The sequence below is a fragment of the Astatotilapia calliptera genome, chromosome 3 (genome assembly GCF_964374335.1).
Source record: "Astatotilapia calliptera chromosome 3, fAstCal68.1, whole genome shotgun sequence".
Lineage (NCBI taxonomy): Eukaryota > Metazoa > Chordata > Actinopteri > Cichliformes > Cichlidae > Astatotilapia > Astatotilapia calliptera.
In genome coordinates, this window is record NC_137424.1 from 3,325,015 (window position 1) to 3,338,942 (window position 13,928).

At 46.0% G+C, this 13,928-nt stretch overlaps 1 long non-coding RNA gene across 1 annotated transcript; it reads left to right on the forward strand.

The window, feature by feature from the left end:
- The first annotated feature begins 308 nt into the window (after positions 1–308).
- On the forward strand, positions 309–1,023 carry LOC145424009 (uncharacterized). The gene is made up of 2 exons (XR_013904963.1): positions 309–655; positions 813–1,023. It is a non-coding gene; the product is annotated as an uncharacterized LOC145424009 (long non-coding RNA).
- The last annotated feature ends 12,905 nt before the right edge of the window (positions 1,024–13,928 follow it).

Below are 13,928 nucleotides of genomic sequence, written 5' to 3' on the forward strand. Positions count from 1 at the left end.
TAGTTCTTTGTGATGTTTGTATTTTTGTACTTGTGTGAGTTATTCTATGGTTTCTAGTTTCGATCCCTTGCCCTTCATGTTGCTCTGTGTCCCCTCTGTTCTGTGTAAGTCTGTGTTTGCATGTTTGAGTTCCCCTCTGTGTCTCTCGGTTCTTAGAGTCCTCTGCCTTATGGTTTATGTCTCTGTGTTTCTTAGTTGCTGTCTCCACTGTGTCAAGTTCGCGGCTCTGTGTGATCCTTCCTGTTTTACTTTGAAGGTCTGTGTCTTATGTGAATGTGTCCTGCTTTGCTTGTCCTGCTTTGCAATAGGGCTTTGGAGCGTGATGTCACGGGGGTGGGCGTGGAAAGGATTTTGGCCCGATCCGCCATTTTGGGGGTCTAGCTCAAGTGAAAAGGGAGCGAAGGCACACACAACAGCCACGGTTCGTTCTTGCTGTGTGGTCGGCTGCAATGTTCGATCGCACGACCGGCAAGAGAATAAGGTTGAAAATGGATAATCTTTTCATTCTTTCCCAACCTGGAAGCAACATGAGCAGCTCGTGTATCGATGTTACCAAACGAAGGCGTCTAGCCTGGATAGCAGCTGTGAGACGAGCTGACGTGCAGTTCTCTTCCATCTCCAAATATCTGTTGGTGCTCCAGACATTTTCATTCCGGTAAGTTCTAAATATGTTCATATCACTCTTTATAGCCTATTAGTTTTATTTTCTATGCGCTCTGAGCTCATAGCAAATTAGAACAAACATCCTACTGAGTGATTTTGCAGAACTACCTTCTATTTATAGAGTTGCTAATTATTTGGCATTATTGCAGCAAACCAGCCGATGAAATGGATGAAACATCATGACTGAGTTCCAGCGCTACACAAGGGACCTGCTTCAAACATACCACCATGCCAATCAGATTACTTCTTCCATGTGAGGGTGAAGAGGTGACCCTTCTGGATAAGATGGTGAAGGTTTGCTGCGTTTGGTGAACAGTGTGATAATAAAACCAGAGAAGAATGAAACCTGCTCCTGTTAAATGTTCTTAAGTCTTGTGCTGTTAGTTTTTCAAAAGATACAGTAAATAAAGTAATGTTAGTAGTGGGTGATATCATGTAAACACTCATGATTTGGTGTAAACATTTTGTCATTTGTAAACAATAAATGACATCATCACTGTAACTGATGTGATGTTCTATAAAGTGGTTTTAATAAAAAAAGAGGCAAAAATTAGTTTGTTTCTTTATTCAACATTTGAACAGCGGGACTCAGTCAGTAGATATTCAGTAAATGCAAATTATTTACACAGCAGTGCACTACAGGCATACATCTAGACCCCTAGATCAAACATCATGGCATTATAGCAGTGACAACTCCTCCACAGTAGCAGGTGGGGTTTTTCTGTTTTGAGGACGCCTCCTTTTCCCTGTCACTACAGATGGTCTGTGTATGTTTTGATCAAGAGCCTTTTTTTGGGCAGCTGAAGAGAAGTCGTCTATCTTATGGCCAACCTCTGGCTGTATCTTGGTCATATTACCAGGCAAAACCCAGTATGCAGGTTCATCTGTAACAGTCCTTGTGCCACAGATCAACACTGTTCCGTCTACTTTAGACAGAAGAGCAACGACATGGATGCAGGTCTCTGCGACTCCGGCCTTACAGGTGCAGCGGGCGACTTCAACCTTCCCTGTGATGCTCACAGTGACCCATGGCTGCAATGCTGGTTCATTCAGTCTTTGAGAGTGCAGCACCTGAAACACACACAGACAAAGTTCATTTAAAGACAAGAACTATGAGCCAAGGCCGACACAAATGTGTTTTATCTACTTTATCATAAATGTAACAAAGTGTTTAGAAAGTTAGCACATACATGTCATTTTTCATTTCTTTATGTGTCCATCTATAGAACGCTGCATGTTATAGTCTAAATCTGCCTGTTCTCTGTCAGAAACCTGCCTGCAGAAAATGAACCTAAAGTATGTAATGCAAGGATGTCATCACTTTAGAGATGGAGAAAGCATAAAGTGACAATTATGAATCACTTAATATGATAAGGAGATTCTGCAGGTCATTAATCAATGTATAAAACTAAAATAAAATGTATTTTTAGTGACACAGGATACAAACATGGAAGCAAGATGTATAATTAGGATTATTTATAATAAACATTAATAAATCATTGCAATTTCTTTAACCATAGAGAATAACTAAATCCTTCAGGACAGTGTCTCATCAATGCACTGAACTCACTATGTTATCCACCTAACAGCCTCCACACGTTCTCACTGTAATTTCCCCTCATGAATGAAGTTATGCTGCACTAATCTGAATGTTTGCAGGGAAATCAAACGCATTTCACTCGCAGTACTCGAACTGACTTACCTTTGTTTGAATGACGACTTGTACGCGCTGATTCCACAGATAAGGTATGAAATATATCAGGCTATGTCAATAGCGGTTGGTCTTCAGCGTTTCTACTCCACGGCCGTTTTTCATATGGGTCCACATTTCCAATGCACGCTATTTTCTGCAAGTACCGCCGCTTCGCCTCTGGACGCAATCGGTCTCTATACAGTCCATTCTCTATTAAGCTGCTTTTAAGCATCTTGTAATCGTCGTTCCAACACAGTGTGTTTGATTTGATTCGTAGACCCCGAAAATGGTGCCGCGCTCCCACAATGCATTGCGGCGTGACGTCAACTCCAAAGCCCTATTGGTTCACCCCAACGCGAAGCTTCATGAAGCTTCATTTGCTCTAGCAGGACACCTACTGGACATAAAAATAATAGCTGGCATGAATTTGAAGAGTGTGGCATTTTGCACACAGCCTGTAAATGTCAACAACAAAAGGAGTGTGTAAAACATCTATATTGTAGTGATGGCAGTATACTGTATATATTTATGCTGGCAGTATGGAAAATGATTATTTGCGACAAAGTTCGAACCGCTTCCTGAACCAGTCACGTGGTACAGCCGGGCAGCGAGGCTTCGGACGTCATCATTTTCAGCTCCTCCCATAAATGAAGCCCTCCCCCGCGCCCAATTCGGCCAATCAGATCACTGCTCCATCCTGCTCCTGCCCGCCTACAGGCAGAAGCTGAAACAGGAAGCTCCAACCCGGAGGGCGGTGCACTGTTGGACGGACCAATCGGAGTCTGCGCTGCGGGACTGTTTTGATCACGTGGACTGGGAAATGTTTCACGTAGCCGCAAAAGACATTGATGAATACACAGACTCAGTCTGTGGATTTATCAGGAAATGCGTGGAAGATGTCGTCCCATCCAGAACAGTTAAATCCTTCCCAAATCAAAAACCCTGGATTAACGGAGATGTTCGCGCGGCACTGGCGGCACGGAACACCGCCTTTGCCTCCGCGAACACATCGGACTACAAACACGCACATTACCAACTCCGGAAGACGATCAAAGCAGCCAAACGTGAGTACAGGGACAGGGTGGAGCAACAGTTTGACAACCCTCGGAGTATGTGGCAGGGACTAAACACGATCACAGACTTTAGAGGGAAAACCAGCACACCGCAGACCACGGCCTCTCTGTGTGAGGATCTAAACGTATTCTATGCCAGATTCGACACAGCGAACACCATGAGACCGGACAGTGTGCGCACCGTGGATGACGTCAGTGCGCACACTGTGTCTAAGGAGGATGTGCGGAAGTGCTTCAGGAAGGTGAACGCGCGCAAAGCTACTGGTCCGGACGGGATTCCCGGCCGGGTCCTCAAGTCATGCGCGGCTCAGCTGGCTGGAGTGTTCACACACATCTTCAACCTTTCCCTCTCTCTGTCTGTAGTCCCAGCCTGCTTCAAAATGGCCACCATCGTCCCTGTACCCAAATCCTCCACCATCTCCTCATTGAACGACTGGCGACCTGTAGCCCTGACCCCCATCGTGAGCAAATGCTTCGAGAAGCTGGTCAGGGACTTCATCCGCTCTGCACTACCCGACTCACTGGACCCTCTACAGTTTGCATACCGCCACAACAGGTCCACTGATGATGCCATAGCCCTGACACTACACACTGCCCTGTCACACCTGGAGAAGAGAGACACGTATGTGAGAATGCTGTTTGTAGATTACAGCTCAGCATTCAATACCATCGTTCCCTCGAAGCTGGACAGAAAACTGCAGGATCTAGGACTGAGCAGCTCCCTCTGCAGCTGGATCCTTAGCTTCCTGTCTGACAGACGCCATGTGGTCAGACTGGGCAGCATCACCTCATCCCCCATCACACTGAACACTGGTGCTCCACAGGGGTGTGTACTGAGCCCTCTCCTGTACTCACTCTACACCTACGACTGCACAGCCACTAACAACTCCAACATCATTGTGAAGTTTGCGGACGACACTACAGTGGTGGGTCTTATCACCAACGGTGATGAGACGGCTTACAGGGAGGAGGTCAGCGCCCTGACCCACTGGTGTCAAGACAACCATCTCACCCTCAACGTCGCAAAGACAAAGGAGTTGATAGTGGACTTCCGGAGGTGCAGAGAAGTACACACCCCCATCACCATCAACGGCGCTGCTGTGGAGAAAGTGAGCAGCTTCCGGTTCCTTGGAGTACATCTGGCTGAGGATCTTACGTGGTCAGTACACATGAACAAAACAGTGAAGAAGACGCAGCAGCGCCTCTTCTTTCTCAGGAGACTGAAAAGATTCGGCATGAGCCCCCGCATCCTCAGGACCTTCTATCACTGTGCCATTGAGAGCATCCTCACTGGATGCATCACCACCTGGTATGGCAACAGCACCGCCTACAACTGCAAAGCTCTCCAGCGAGTAGTGCGGTGCTCTGAACGGATAATTGGAGGTGAGCTTCCCTCCCTCCAAGACATCTACAGGAAGCGCTGCCTGAGGAAAGCGGGGAGGATCATCAAGGACTCCAGTCACCCCAGCCATAAACTGTTCAGACTACTTCCATCAGGAAGGAGGTTCTGCAGCATCCGGTCCCGTACCAGCAGACTGAGAGACAGCTTTTTCCATCAGGCCATCAGACTGCTGAACACTTCATAGACACCTCAGCTTCACTACTGGAACTTCAACATTATGCACTCCACACTGTATATAAATGCCACTTGTTTTGCACATATTCAACTCTGTATATTTTTATATATTTTATTTATTTATTTATTTTTTTTACTATTTAATTTGTAAAATGTGTATACACACACACACACACACACACACACACACACACACACACACACACACACACACACACACACACACACACACACGTAGGATAATATTTAGTATACACATCCAGAAATGCATACACTATTATATATTGTACATATATTTATTAGTTTCAGATGTAGCCATTCTTGTATTTGCTCGTTTGTGTTGTTGTGTTTGCACATTTCTGTTGCTTGTGGGGCTCGCACACAAGAATTTCACTCGCATGTGCTGTGCCAGTGTGCCGGCACATGCGATGTGACAATAAAAGTGATTTGATTTGATTTGATTTGAAATGAAGCAAGCCTCGATACGCGCTTCGCGGAAATGCCCCCTCCATCACTCGACACACGCTCCGAAGCCTCGATACAGAACGTCCCATCACTAGTGTTCTGTTTTCCAGCAATAAAGCTGTGCTTTTGAGTTCAAGTTCTATCCCCGTGAGTTTGCGTTTGGGTCCAATCCCTGCCTGCCACACAGCGTTTCATGACAGTACGACGTGACCACAACATGGACCCAGCAGACTTACCCGGGGAGAGCGATCTGATACGTGTCCAACGCCTAGTCGAGTGGATAACCCACACTTCAAATACACGGGCAAAGATTGTGGGAATAAATGCTATCGAAGCAATCCTCGGAGGAAATTCCCATCTCCGCCAGGTCAGAGGATGTGTGGACTTATTGGCCAATTTGAGGTGGCGCGAGCTCGGAAAAAATCTGACTTGGCCCAGCAGCAACAGACAAAAGCCACCCTGGAGCAGCCACGTCAGCCACACCGGCCGGATGTGGTTTTGCTCGGCCCTTCGGAGCCGTCTGCATGGAAGAAACAACGATCACGCCGCCAGCGCGCCACCCCACAGCCGGACGTTCGGACTTGTACATCGCTGGCTGTGGTGAGTAAGGACTCTTTTTCTGTGTCGAACCGTGGGACTATTCGTTCAGGGGTTGTGTTTTGTGCTACGGATGGTAATGTGAACAGTTTATCAGCTGCCCAGCCTCCTGAAGCTCTCTTAGCTGCCCAGCTACAAGCTGCGTCTCCTGTGTCCCCGCTAGCACAGCCATTAACTCCACCACAAGCTCCATTTTCACCTCTACCATCGCTTCAGTCATCAGTTCGGTCTGCCGCTCAGTCACCCTTAGCTCCATCTTCCACACTACCACCTGTTTCTCTTCCGCCACAACCATCACTACACTCAGCCATTCAGGCTGCTACTCAGTCAGTCATTCAACCTATAGCCCTGCCATTAAGACACTCTGCAGCTGAGCCATTAGCCATCCAACCCGCAGCCAATTCAGCCGCTCCTCCACCCGTTACACTTCCACCACAACCGTCACTGCAGTCTCCAGTTCAGTCCCCTGCAGCTCAGCTTTCCCCAGTGCAGCCTCCCTTAGCACAGTCATCCACTCAACCACCAGCACCACAACCGTCACTACCTCTAGTTCATTCCGCTGTGAAGTCATTAACTCCACCACCTACTCCACTCTCACCACCACCGTTACTACAGACATCAGTTCAGTCCCCTGTGCAGTCATTTACTTCTCCACCATTAGCAGCTCAGGTCCCCGTGTGTCCAGCAGCTCAGGTCCCCGTGTGTCCAGCAGCTCAGGTCCCCGTGTGTCCATCAGCTCAGCTCGCACCTGAACCTTTGGCCCAGTTCCCTGTAGCAGTGCAGTTTTCTAGCCAGCTTAATGTTGAGCCCGGGGTCCCAATTCTCTCTGGCTCTACATCAGCTCCTGCTGGAAGCTCGGATGAGCTCATCCAGCACTCCACGGCTCCCGCGCCGCCATCTACCTCGTCTGCTGGGGGTTTCAGTGAGCTCAGCCAGCACCTCCTCGTCTCCGCTGGAGGGTCCGAGGGGCCCGTTCAGCCTCCTGTCTCCGCTGGAGGGTCCGAGTGGCCCGTTCAGCGTCCTGCTGCTCCGCTGGAGGGTCCGAGTGGCCCATTCAACCTCCTGCTGCTCCACCAGCGTCATCAGCTTCAGTGTCGCCTGGTCCAGCTTCTGCTTCGGCTTCGTCAGCCACGTCTGGTCCAGCCTCCTCCGAGCCTTCATACCCGTCTGGTCCTGCCTCGCCTGGTCCTGTGCCCACTGAGCCTCGGCCAGCACGCCTGACACTTAAGAGCCGCCGCTGCCTTCCACGCAGCCGGCCCCCTGAACTGCTCCGTCGTCTCCTTCGCCGCCGCCATTGCCTTCCACGCGGTCGGCCCCCTGAACTGTTTCCCCGCCGCCGTTGCCGTCCGCATAGTCGGCCCCCTGAACTGCCCTGTGTTTGGGCTGTTTTCTTGGGCTCCGGTGTTTGCTGTGCTCCGCTTTTGTTATCTAAAGTAACACGGCTGCTATGAGGCCAGCTAGGATCCCTGGATCCCCGGATGGGATGAAGAGCCCATTGGAGGCATTGACTCAGAATCTGACATCTAAGATATAGAGGACCCAGACTATTGCCTCCCCCCCCCCCCCCACACACACACTGAACAAGGCCTGTCAGATACAGAGGAGTCCTCTGAAGAGGAAATAAATATTGAGTCTAACAGAATAAGCCCCTCTTACTGCTCTAGCCACAATATTCTGAATTAGTCGGCCAGGGCTTGCACCTGGGTTTAGTACTTTCTCCCCAGTAAATGCATGGAAGATGTTCATGTCTGATAATTTAATAGAAGAGGTGCTGTCATACACAAACATGGAGGCACGAAGAGTAGCCACAGACAGGGGAAAGAGTGGAAAAATGTAATCAAACATAAGCTCCTGGCCTTCATTTGATTGACCATTCTTGCAGGAAGTGAGAAGAACTGGGATGTACCAGTCGGTGTGTTTTTTGGGAGTCCTCTGCATAACCCATTGTACAAGGCCACTATGTCAATTCAAAGATTTAAAGATTTCGTCGTTTCTTGCACTTTGAGGACAAGAGGATCAGAGCCTACCGAATGAAAACAAACCACATGGCAGCTTTCTGCTACATATGGGGCCTGTTCCTGGTCAACTGCAGGCAGAAATTCATCCACAGTGATTGTGTTACAGTGGATGAACAACTTGTGCCTTTCAGAGGGAAGACCCAGCTTCTGCAGTATATGTCGAGCGAGCATACAGAAGTGATACAAAAACTGCGATTTCTTAAAATTAATGAAAAAATAAATAAAAATGCAAAGGGCCTCATGTCACAATCATGTTTTATGAGAAATACCTCAAACATGAAAATATTACAACTCTTCGTATTAAAGATTTTGAAGAATAACAACAGAGTTTATAGCAAAATGCATTGTTTCTATTTGGGGTCATTTTTGACCCCACTCGTGGAAGAGTGTAGGTATTGGTAGGTTGTGCATCCAAGGGTTAAATACTCTAGGAACAACAAGTAGGCCTGCAGTGTGAGAGCAAAGTGCTCTAATAGGGTGATATGGTACTATAACAGGGGTGCCCAACTCCTGGACTCTGGTCCAAATCCAGACCCCAAGAGGATTTTGTCCGGATCACAAAGCAGTTTCTCATTTACCGTGTAGTTGGATAGTTTCTTCCTGCCGGCTGCCGTGGCTGACTTTTGAACTGGCGCGACACGCAGCTATGCAGGTTAGCATCATGCTGGTGCACTCTCCCAGCCAGCTGTTGGCGGTAATGCACCACCAACTGCCAATAAAACGACAAAGAAGAACAAGCTATGTGGGTGTGCGGGTTGATAGGTTACTGTCTTGGGCGCTTGCACTTGCTGAGTGGATGAGTAAAAGAAGATGGCTTTGTCAAAAATACTTATAAAGTTATAAAGAGTGGATGTCTGAAGAGCTGTTATGAAATCAAACATAAGAACTTCAACCAAAGCTGTGCGCCTGGGTCTGACGGTAGAACAAGAAGAATAAATGAGGTATGAGCGGCTACACGGCTGATAACAGTCTGTGACAGCACAACAGCATACGAGTGTTCACTGTGAGCACGGTGGATTTTAGGAGGACACAAAAAGACTTTCACTGACTGGAAAATGATAAAGAGTGAAAGGAAGCTGCAGCAGAAACACTTTTTAGTTTGGAAGAGAAACAATGTAACACTTTTAGATGGAAACAAACAATGTAAAGTGCAACAATTTACCTTCAATAAAAAATAAATTAAATCCTTACTAAAACTATAAACATTTGAACCGTTTGATACTGAAAAATAAAATGAAATAAACTCCATAAACAATCAAAATGAATTCAAACTGATCAGCAACATTAACTCAGGAGCACAATATATGAAACACTTTAACCTACAAAACAAAAACGAATCAAACAGTTTGTGCTGATTTCTTTCTTTGATCAAAATAACAAAGTCAGCATTAATGGCTCCGACGAGCACGTTTTGCAGTGCACAGCTTTTCAAAGCAGCTTTGAAGCAGGATCCTGCAGCTCCTGCTCAGTGTTTAGCTGGGACCTGGACTTGGTCTGCAGCAGCAGCAGAGAAGCCTCACAAAGATGAGACTAAATAATAATAATAATAATAAACTTTATTTATGAGCGCCTTTCAAGTCACCCAAGGACACTTTACAATAGGATAAAGCACTTGGTAAAACAATGGCAGAATAAGAACAATAAAATAAAAGCACAAGATAAAATGAACAAACAGTGGATTCACAGTGAATATACAGATTTGAACAGATGAGTTTTGAGTTGGGATTTAAACTGGGGGAGAGAACCAATATTTCTTATTTCAGGGGGCAGGGAATTCCACAGCCTGGGAGCAGAGCAGCTGAAAGCTCTGCTTCCCATGGTGGTGAGGCGGAAGGAGGGTACAGTAAGCTGGACAGAAGAAGAGGAACGAAGTGAACGGGCAGAACAAGTGGTGGTTAACAGGTCAGAAAGGTAAGAAGGAGCGAGGTTATGAATGGCCTTGAAGGTGAGCAGAGAAAGTTTGAAAATTATCCGGAATTTCACAGGGAGCCAGTGAAGTTCCTGAAGAACAGGGGTGATGTGCTGGTAGGAGGGGGTTCTGGTGATAATACGAGCAGCAGCGTTCTGAACCAGTTGAAGCTTATGGAGGGATTTTTGGGGGAGACCATGCAGAAGAGAATTGCAGTAGTCAATACGGGAGGTAACAAGACTATGTACAAGAATGGACGTAGACTGGGTGGAAAGAGAAGGAAGCAATCTGTTAATGTTACGTAGATGGAAGTAGGCAGAACGGATGAGGTTATTGATGTGTGATTTATAAGAAAGTGTACTGTCTAAGATGACACCAAGGCTCTTAACCTGAGGAGAAGGGAAAACTGTGGAGTTATTGATAGTGAGTGAGGAATGGTTTGCCTTCAAAAGGTTGGATTTGGTGCCAATAAGGAGGATCTCAGTTTTATCCTCATTGAGCTTTAGAAAATTAGAGGTAAACCAGGATTTTAACTCGGATAGACATTCTGTACGGGAAGAAGGTGGGAGGGAGGAATCAGGTTTGCAAGAGAGATATAACTGGGTGTCATCAGCAAAACAGTGAAACTGAAGATCAAATTTGCGGAAGATGGTACCTAGAGGGAGGATGTATATTATAAAGAGAAGAGGGCCTAAAACTGAGCCTTGGGGTACACCAGAGGTGACGGGGAATAGACGAGAGCGAAATGATCTTAGTTGAATAAACTGGGAACGGTCGAGGAGATATGATTGAAACCAGGCGAGGGGTGTGTCAGAGATGCCGAGAGAGGAAAGTCTGCTTAGAAGGACAGAGTGAGAAATGGTGTCAAAGGCTGAGCTCAGATCTAAAAGGACGAGAATGGTGAGAAGACCAGAGTCAGCTCCGATTAAAAGATCGTTAGTGACTTTAAGTAGAGCAGTTTCGGTACTGTGACATGAGCGAAAAGCCCCGTGGGCATGGGGTCAAGATGACATGTGGCAGGCTTTGATTTACATATTAACTCGGAAATATCAGATAAATCAGGAAGATGAAAAGTGGAAAACGGCTCAAAAAGGAGAGAAGGTTCTGGGGAGGGCGTAGACACAACATTTGATCTGAGTTGCTGGTGGATGTTATTGATTTTCGTAGTCCAGAACAGCATCAAGGAGTTGCATGTTTCAGAGGAATAGAAGTGCGGTGGTAAAGCGTTGGGGGGTTGAATTAGTTTGTTGAAAACTGAAAACAGAGTCCTTGCATTACCCTCATAAGAACTGATAATACCAGAGTAGAAGCTTTTAAAGGAAGAAGAACGCCCAGAGCCTGCTGCCCTCAGAGTGGATACTGCTTCTCTACACTCAGCCAGAATCCACTCAGTGTCTGTGATGTGAACTGCAGTCTCAGTGTGGAGTCAGACGTCAATGAACTGGTTCTGCTCTGCAAAGCTGAAACCAATTGGAGCTGGTCATGCTGGGAACTGTTTTCATGGAAGTCCTTTTAAAAGTATCCCATCAGTGATGAAATATGCTGCTTGATATATGGAGTCACTGAGGTGGCATCATCGTCAGTAGTGTCAACAAATTCATGCAGGTTCTCCAATGAATCTGTGTCTCCTTCATCGAGTCTCCTGCCCCACACTGCAAGCTTTCAGTGACAGAGCTGATCTTGTGACCTGAGGGAGGTTTTTATCTTTCCCTTGAAGCTGTAGATTTACTTCATTTCCAAATATGTCACTCAGGTAGGCCAGTTTTGCCAGGAAGCTCTCATCACTAACTCTGTGACTTCATACTTGTGCTCCTGCTCCAAAAACATCTGATCTGCTCTCTGAGCTCAAAAACTCAGGACAAGACTTTTCCTGGTGACAGCCGCCTGGCTTCACTGTAAAACAGCACAGCTTGATGTTCGGCTCCATCTCCTCACAGACAGCAGAGACACTCTTGTTTTTACTGGTCTGGTCTTTATAAAACCGACTACACCAATAATTTCAGTCATAACCTCACTGAATTCAGAGGAAAGCTGCTCTCAGTGTGAAACACTCAGCAGAGGGCGCTGTTAAGTCCTTATTGTAACATATTATTGTGCAGTTATTGTGTGCAGTTATACTTCATACATAATCTGCACTTATTTCCATCAGACATGCTGTCAGTCAATGATTGGTTTCTATTGATTCTACTTCCTGTTGACTAGTTTGATGACAGTGAAACAATCACAGCTGATTGTGTGATGATGTAAACTGTCACTGTTACATTCAGTGTGTGTGACATCATGTTAGTGCAGGCTGATAACAGCCTGGTTGTGTTAGAAACACATGAACGTGTCCATAGATCAGTGTGTGTTTAACATGAGAGCTTCAGCCCTGCTGATGTGTTAAATAAAGACCTGCAGGAAAACTGATGAGACTCTGAAATAACTCTTTATATTTATAATGTAACTCTGCATCAAAAGAACAACAAAGGATCCCAGACAGGTTTCTGTGAACAAAGACCATTCTGATGTTTCTGTGTTTCTAACACTTTGACATTATTAGTAAACAGACTGCAGTGAGCAGCATTTATAAAGAGCTTCTATATAAAGATATGACAGCTGTTTGACAAGTTTATCACTCTGTGTTTGGACCTGATCAGTCCAGCTGTTTACTTGAAACATGTTCTGTTATATTCATGTTCTTGTCTCTGTTGAAAACACATTTTAATGTCCCTCAGATTTTTCTCCCAGATGAATAAATATAAAAATGACACAAACTGACTGCAGCTACTTTTTGTCCTTTCTGTCAAAAACCTTCATGTGACTCATGAGAGACACGTTTCAGCTGTTTGTGACAGATCAGAGGCCAACAAGTCATTTCTAACACTTTCCATCATTGTTTAGCACAAACACATGTTGACACAGCAGCGGGGCCGCAGTGAGAGTCAGAGCGAGGAGATCAAAACTCCTGTTTGACCACAGCCTCAGTTTGTTCCTGCACTTCAAACACTTCCTGTTGTTGACTGGGTGGAGTCAGGAAGCCAGCGAGGCCCTGCAGGACTGAGCCTGCAGACTGGGACGTGCTCTGTGATGGAGATCAACAGCATCACTGACTGTTTCTGTGAGGACACCATCATCCCAGCAGGGCTGTTTCCCAACAACAAGCCCTGGACCATCAGAGACCTGAAGCTGCTGCTGAATGAAAGAAGAGGATCTTCAGGTCTGGAACAAGGACCAGCTGAGAGTGTTAATAACGTTACTAATGTTCAGCTACACTTTACTAGGTCACATCTGTGACACACGTCACTTAAACAAAGAAGGGAATATTGGCTCTGTTTTATCTGCTGGGCCCAAAAGTGACTCCTGTATTTAAACTGCTATGAAGAACTTGTTGGTCTATAATATGTGAAACATGTGTCAAATGTCTCCATCATGAAAGATATCAGGTCATCTTGAGCCACAAAAACATTCCTATCATGAGGTAGAAGCTGGAGTCAGTTTGTTGCAGACGTTTATATATCCGATATTTATCCAGTTAAAAGCTGAAATTCAAAAACGTCTTTTCCAGAGTCGTCTGTCCAAGAGGAGCAGAAGCTGCAACAAATATAACAACAGTTATTTAAGGCTGTTTTAAACGGCCACAAAGGAGCAGATTGGTTATAATGCAGCTGCTTCAGAGGAACAAACACTGTTTTTATTTCATGTGTAACACCTTTCAATCATGTGTTGACTAAAGTCTATTGACCAGTATAAGTAAAGACATCACACACACACATGGAAACACTGAAACCTGTTTGTGGTGCAGCAGCGGTCCCAGCTGCTCGCCTTTATCTAGACTGGGTTGGCTGCTGATCTCAATATAATCACTGTTTAAAGTTCTCAGTGTTTCTGTGTTGCTGCGTATAGGATCTCCCAGCATCATCACTGTGCTGTCCAATCATTGTGTGCGAGGTTA